General features: G+C 38.4%; 1 long non-coding RNA gene across 2 annotated transcripts; it reads right to left on the reverse strand.

The window, feature by feature from the left end:
• Positions 1 to 3,482: 3,482 nt before the first annotated feature.
• On the reverse strand, positions 3,483 to 7,293 carry LOC131326240 (uncharacterized). 2 transcript variants are annotated; one of them, XR_009199946.1, is made up of 4 exons: positions 5,825 to 7,293; positions 5,499 to 5,568; positions 5,382 to 5,419; positions 3,483 to 5,289 (listed from the first exon to the last, which is right to left on the reverse strand). It is a non-coding gene; the product is annotated as an uncharacterized LOC131326240 (long non-coding RNA). The 2 variants fall into 2 exon arrangements; XR_009199945.1 differs by having other exon boundaries at positions 3,483 to 5,419.
• Between the last annotated feature and the right edge of the window lie 565 nt (positions 7,294 to 7,858).

The raw sequence follows: 7,858 nt of genomic DNA on the forward strand, positions 1-7,858 counted from the left end.
GTTGGAAGGATAGACATCCTATCTTAATCCAACCCCAAAACATCTGCAGAGGGGTTTAACTACAATCAATGCATTCATCGGAGATATCCACAATGATTCTACTCCCTCTGTGCAACTCAACTCTGCTTCTACCATTCGTAACCCGTATTTCAATGTAATCGATTCTAAGCCCACTCCAAGTCTGTTGAGCCAGTTTAGATCTGCTATGCCAATCTTGCCTGAGCCCGAGATCAACATGCAAGCTGTAGGTTGGGCAATAGTTGATAATATTGACTATGTCGCTCCCATAATCAATGAATGGACTGAACTTGAGCCAGACGGTTTCCAGCAGGATCCTGAGAATGACCCTTTTGATCACGCTTAGAACGAAGAATGGTTGGCTGGGTATAACAAAGCAATGCTCGACCCCCTGGATGGCATCTCCTTATACATGCTCTTTCTCCAACTTGAGCCTATAGCCCCTGAAGTGGAGTACTTTTGAGATCCTAAGCTAGCTTGGCAGGTTGCAATGGATTTGAATCCCGATCTCCTTCAAGGCTATTATACGGAGGATTACCTAGCTCATTACATAGAGGAGGATCATGTTCAAGAGGACCCCCGTGTTTTAGGAGATTTCATTTCCACCTTCAGTTCAGGTGTGCGATGATGAGCACAACCCCTGTTCCTACATTACTGATGGGGACTTACCGTGCCCTCTTCCTCCTTGCCGCAAGGATGGGAATTGCAGCATCATGGTTACAGATTTGGTTCAACCTACTGATCTTTGGGAAGTCGACGAGATAGTCGACGTTACGGTTGGGGCCAAAGTTTGGGCTGTCAATCGTTCTTTGTTGGATAGTGGACTTTGGAATGTTCCCACTATTGCAAATCTTGCCCCTGTTATAGAAGAAGCGGCAATCAAGGATCTTAGCTTTTGGGACTCGCTGCTAGTGCAGGATTTGGCCAATGACTTGGGTTTAGATATGGAAGTACCTGTAGCAGCTCCGGTCAGTGATAAAGGGAAGCGTAAACTGGGACAGGTTCCCGCCGATCTCTGGGATGTAGATGAGGGTCCTCAAGTAGTCCCTGTCTTTGGGAACATTCATAACGTTACAAGGAATGGACGGATTTTTCAGCCTGCTAATCTGCAAGCCGGAAACTCGTCCAATCTTTTTAACCAAAGGAACGAACCACTTGCAAGGAATGCACCATTTGAGGCTACAGACTGGTCCCCCAGATACAGATATGATTCAAAAGCAGCTCGAGCGAATTCTTGCCCTTTTATCAATTTGGGGTCTGATATGCTCATCTCGTGAACATTGCCAGGGACTATCCCATGCTCTCTCTCGCCTGGAAGTGCCTGCTAATATCACTCCTGAGGCCATGATTTCCCTCATTTTACCGCCTAACTCTAAGCATACCGTTGTCTTCACTGACAAGGATCTACCTGTTGAAAGTTTTGATCACAACCGCCACCTTCATATCACCATCAAGTGCCGAGGACTTTGAGTTACAATCGTTCTCATCAACAATGGTTCAGCGATCAATGACTGCCCTTTTAGGGTGGCTTATCGTCTGGGACTTACTAAAAAAGACCTCATGTCTTCAAACTTGGCCATTAAGGCATATGATGGCGCTCGTCGTGTTGTTGAAGGAACTCTACTTCTCAAACTCGATGCTGAGGGTTTTGAGATGGATGTTGAGTTCCATGTTGTGGACATCCTCGCCACTTTCAATATGCTACTGGGCAGACCTTGGCTCCATAGGTTAGACATCATGGCTGTGCCTTCTACTCTCCGTCAAAAGGTCATGCTTGGTTTACCCTCCGGTACGCTAACTATCGCTGGGGACCCCGGTATTTGTCCGCACGAGGAGGATGGTTCTCCTGTTTTGGGAATCAACCATGGCGAATAAGACGTCGATCTCGGAAGATTCTCTTTCGATACATCTGGCTCAATACTTGCCATCAATATGGACGAGGACTTCATTATAAGCTCTATTGCTTTGGACATAATGAGGAGGATGTCATATATGCCTGGTTTGGGTCTTGGAATTAACCAGCAATGGATCCCTGAGTTCCCTATCTTTCCTTCCACTGAGGGCCACTTTGGTTTGGGGTATGTTGCTCCTGCCAAAGATGCCAAAAAAGGGAAAGGTATGGGAAAACCTTGAACCCTTTATGGTGATCCAGATAGCTACTTTGTGCGAGAAGGGGGAAATGCTGCTTATACAGGACAGACTGAACCTTTTATGGATTCCAAGACTGGGGAGCTGCTACCTGGTTTTGAGATTTTTTGTAACAACCTCGATTTTTAGTAAATAAAAATCTTGTTTTAATATTTGAAAATTTCTTATTCTTGAATTCCCTTATAGTTTTCCTTTTAGTTTTAATAATCCACCATAATTAGAGTTAAGACTTATAAAATTAAATCCCTTTGCACTGGGCAATCTAGTCCTTTTCCAAAGACTAGTATGCTTATAGAAGCACTTGTATATTTTCCTAGCGAGTTAAATAAAATCTTTAAATTATATTTCTTGGCTAGAAATCCTACTTGGCAAGTAGAATTAGTTTCCAACCGATTAGTTAGAGAAACCTAAGTACCCATTCAGCCTAGTTACATCCTCCCAACCCTAGATGAACCTTATGAACCTTTCCAACCCTCCAAAGGAAGTCATCATTATGCAACCAAAAGTAGTAATCATTATGCTTGTCATGCATGCAAACCTAAGGATTATAGCCTTAAACCTAATTACCCACCAAAGTTGCTTTCCTAGATCTTTCCCTGGGTATATATACCTTATAACCACTACAACAAAAAATGCTTTTAATAGCATGCAAAAAACGCTATAATAGGCAATAGATAGCGTTCCGGAGAATGCCTTGTTAGCCCATGCAATTAAAAGTCTTAACTTTCTATAGCGTTCATTGCATGCTATTAAAAACTCTCTATAGCGTTCATTGCCCGCTGTTAAAAAACTTTCTATAGCATCCATTGCCCGCTGTTGTATTTTGTACATTTGATACTGTTTTTTGCCTGTTATCTTATTTCTTTTTATAGCATGCAATGAATGCTATTAAAGGTAAACAATAGCATTTTCTGAACGTTATCTTAGCCAATTTTAGCTTCTTTTTATCTTTTTTTTAAATACTACAAATGCCAATATACTAGCATTTTCATACAGAAAATCTGCATTCCATTCAACGCCAAAGTACATCCAAATGTGATACAATTTCAATGTAAGATAAATAATTCAACCGAAGATTCATTACAATAGCTTGAAGAATAATTTTCTAGCACAAACTACATTTCAGAGTCAAACTAATTATACTCATAAAAAAAACACTAATGTAATCTCTCTTTCCAAAAAATATAATCCTAAACTAGGCAGCTGTCTCATTCAAGTACCCCAATTCTTCACCCACGGAGATGTTCTTCATTTGAAGCTTACTTTTTTGCCAAGTTTATATCCTTTTGCTCCCGACAGCGAACACATACCTGTAAATATAGAACTATTCAAAGTAACCCAATAGATATAGTAAAAATTATTAACGAGAAAAACAACTTTAAAACAACATAATGTTTGCAGTTAGAAAAAGAAAAATATGATGGATAATTGTCAGCAAGAACCAAGAACAATCTCAGAAGCAGCCATACCATGACAAATTGGTGAACGACATAAACCAATCCGTGCGTGATTGTGGAACATAACTATTCATGTGAGAAAACTATGTAAAAAGCTGGAACTTCAACCACACGCATTTAACTACCAGCCGAGCAACTTAGTTATTCAAACACATACATTATTGATCAATGGTGGCAGACAATGAGCATAGTGCTCCTGCAAAAGATAAATGACACTAGTATCACTAATCATCCCCATTAACCAAATGGGTTAGAGTTTTGTGCGCATGTCGACATACACACAGTGGGTGAGAGAAGTTCACATTAACCTATTGGGATACAATCATTTACTATCATCAATGTTCAGATCCACATTACACCAATACGCTCTAAGTTGCATTTGAACTACCAATTTATCAAGGAATTTTCTTATCAATTAAGGTTTAGCAGAAAAATGGAAAGTGGCTGAACTTATGACAAAACAAAGAAAAGGGATAATAGCTGGGGTATAATAATAGTAGAGCATTTATAGGAATCTCCACTAAACCACTCATAACTCAAAGCTATCAAAAGTATAATTTGTTGTAGTGTTTAATGAACTAGCAAGAACCAGCAAAATATATGGTAGAGAAAGACACTGAAAGAACAAAGGAAAGAAAGGTAATTGGGAATCAAAACTTGCAATCAATAGAAGCACCTCGATTGAGAAGACCAGATTCTCCCTACTGTATTAGATGATGTATGTGAAGTATTCTTTGAACATGGTTATGTTTGCCAAATTAGTAGCTTAACTGTGTTTTACCTTTGTTTTCGTGGCTTAGATATTACTGTGTTTGTCAAAGTGCACTTTTAGTGCACTGAAAACTACAGATTTCAAGCCCAGATTTGAACCAAAAATAAATGTTTTTGTTGAACCAAAGTGCTGGTTTTTGTGCTTCATAACATGGACTGAGTATGCAGCTAATGTGTCAACCAAAATGCAGCAACTGTGTCAACCAAAGTGAACTGTAAACTGCAAATTTCAAGCCCAGATTTGAACAAAAAATAAATGTTTTTGTTGAACCAAAGTGCTGGTTTTTGTGCGTCCTAACATGGATTGAGTATGCAGCTAGTGTGTCAAGTAAAATGCAGCAACTGCATCAACCAAAGTGCACTGTAAACTGCAGATTTCAAGCCCAGATTTGAACAAAAAATGCATGTTTTTGTTGAACCAAAGTGCTGATTTTTGTGCTTCATAACCTGGACTGAGTATGCACCAAGTGTGTTAAGCAAAATGCAGCAACTGTGTCCATTATTCAAGTGTCCAGAACCAAAGCAAACCTGGGTATATTTTAGAAGCAGAACTGGCCATAACTCTCAAGTTTTGGTATTCAACAAAATCAGTATGGACCATTGATTCTTAAGTTTTCATTCTAACCCACGGTTGACCATCATTCCAAAATGAAACTCTCAAGTTTTAATTCTAGCAATGAGGAAAATATATATTGCCTCTCAAGTTTTAACTCTCAAGTTGCGTCGTAGCACTATTAACTTGCGAAAATATAGCTAATTTCAAAAGTGTGACTCCCTTTCCAAAACATCTCAGATGACCACGCTTGTCAGGACCAAGTACTTTTGAAAGAGCATCTTCTTTTAGATTTGTTGAAGATGAATTTGGTGTATCCTGTTGAACATTTTCAAATTCATTCTACAAATGGTACAATAAAAAGTCATTGAGCATTACCAATGTGATTGCAAATATTAATACCAAGGACTAAAGGAAAATAAGATCGTTCTCACAATTGTTTTAGCAACTTTTGAGTTGATAGGGGTACCATCTTTCTTGGTATGTCCCCGAGTCCAAACTTTAACTCTTGTTATGGAAGAGGGATTCACACATTTTTCTTCTACAATAACATTTCTTGGTATGTCCCCGAGTCCAAACTTTAACTCTTGTTATGGAAGAGGGATTCGCACATTTTTCTTTCTACAATAACAAATACATGATTAGGAAGTGTAAAAAAACTGCAATAACAAACTAAAACAATCTAGATATTACCATTTCTTTGGTCAACTGTGCATATACCTTGCGGCTCATAGTATGCGGAAGTCGTCTCTTTCTCATCTTCTTAAAATCGTCGCTTTACTCCAATTCAATCATAATATTAAACGGTATCCATTCTTTGATAACAAAGCACTTTCTTGTTAATAAAAATTTTAAACTTATACCAAGTTTCACATACCTTAAACTATTGACTGGTCTTTTCCTTCACAAAATCCTTCCAATCATGGACCAATTTGATGTTATTGGGCTGGAGTTGCAACCTTTCTTCCTCATTTGCAGCATTTTTTACGTCGCTCACTAATCTTGACTTGGAAGCTCTCTAGAGTCCACCCATTTGCTTAAAGACCTGGTCCCTCTCCCATTCTTTATCTAACTTGAATCTTACCTGCAATGTTATTTCTAACACAAGTGAATTTCTATCATTCACACTGCCACAAGATTTAAATTTTAGCATTATGCTATACCTTAATTGACTGCCATAAGAATTCTGCCATCCCACTAGGAAGGTATCTCCAATCTTTTAAGTGTATATGGTACAATCTCTCGAACTAGAGGTCCTAAAAAAGAAGATAACTGACAATGTTCAACAAAGAGAGACTTTGGCCATCTTAAGTTTCCTTTTTCCATTGATATTACCTATAAAATCCTCAATGGATTACTTTCTTAGATCAAAACCAGCTTTAGCGCTCAAAGCAACCTTAGTTTTAATATTCTCCACCACTTCAGCTACATCCAGATTCTGCCCCCCCCCCCCCCCGAAAATGAAATGGTTTCTTTCCAACCAGATAGACCATAAGACAGCAAAGAAACAAATCTCCAAGCACCCTTTCTCAAATATCTTGAATTTATTGGAAAACCACCAACACATTAAGTCATATGAACTTGCAAGACAAAACTATACAAAGCCCCACCATTGCATGATTTTAGACCAAATGAACCATGGTACTCTACACTGCATTATAAGGTGAACAGGGGTTTCAAGCATTTGCATACAAAAAGAAGACATACCTGCTAATTCATTTCCATTCAGAGCAATATTCCTTTTGATCAATTCACATCCAGTTGCTATTCCATTTTGCATTGCTTGCCAAATAAAGAGTTCAACTTTGAAAGGGTAGAGGTTCTTCCAGATCTTCACACTAAGTGCACCAATCTGATTATCTACATTATAGAGCTCTTCCCATTTCCCATAGAATTATTTAACAGAGAACAAGCCAAATTTACTATATCCCATCTCGAATTCGAAGAATCCACCTCATTTGAGTTCAATGGAAAATTACTCAAGCCTTTTTTCAACACCACCACTTGACCTTCCTCCCAAACAAGATATACAACCATCACTTGGACTTCATTAAACACATGTTAAACTCTTAATTACGCTTGTGTCATGTTGTAGCTTTCGCCATTGTTTGTTTAGTTGTACTTCTAAATATCAAGTAATACTATGATTGTACTGTCGAATAACTTCTTACCTAATCAATACAAGCACACTCATTGAACGTGAATTAACTTAGAACTCACATTGGCGCCCGCCACCAGTAAACAAACTATTCACTTCCAAAGTCCTCCTTTCATAGTAATGTATTCGAAAAAAATACACGATGTCAAGAAATTAATCAATTCCTAAAATTTGGGTTCAGAGCAACACATTCTCTGTACAAAGTATGAACTAATGTCATAACGCAACACTTAGGAAACTAGGATAAGTTTAGGTAATCCTATTCTCTCATCCTAGCTGAATCACTTGTATAATTTTGGAAACCAACACAGCTCCTAGCGAGGATAAAAAAGAAAAAAGAAAACAAAAACAGCTCCTAGCGATGTTTAACTATGTGGCAGTCACCATGGCTAATCTGCGCACAATTGGCTGAACCAAAAGTCGGCATCGGCATGTCATGATATTTCTTTCCTCTCAGGAATTAAATTAAACAGGTGGTAGGATGAAAGAATTGTAATCTCTAAAGAGATATCTCTATGACCAATACTGAGAAAGGACGTAATTGCACTTCCCCATAAAACAAGCAAACAAAAATAATCTCACAAACCAGAAGAACATCTATAATCTCTTAAGCTTGTTATTTGGATAAATCAACCAAAAAGCCCCAACGTGTTTTTTTTTTTTTTGGGGGGGGGGGCCCTAATTTGTTATCCATATGAAAATTGAAACTTCGATGAAAGTTAATCCAAACCCTCTAAGTGCAAAAACTATGGG

Source organism: Rhododendron vialii, chromosome 5a (genome assembly GCF_030253575.1).
Source record: "Rhododendron vialii isolate Sample 1 chromosome 5a, ASM3025357v1".
In the NCBI taxonomy this organism is placed as follows: Eukaryota; Viridiplantae; Streptophyta; class Magnoliopsida; order Ericales; family Ericaceae; genus Rhododendron; species Rhododendron vialii.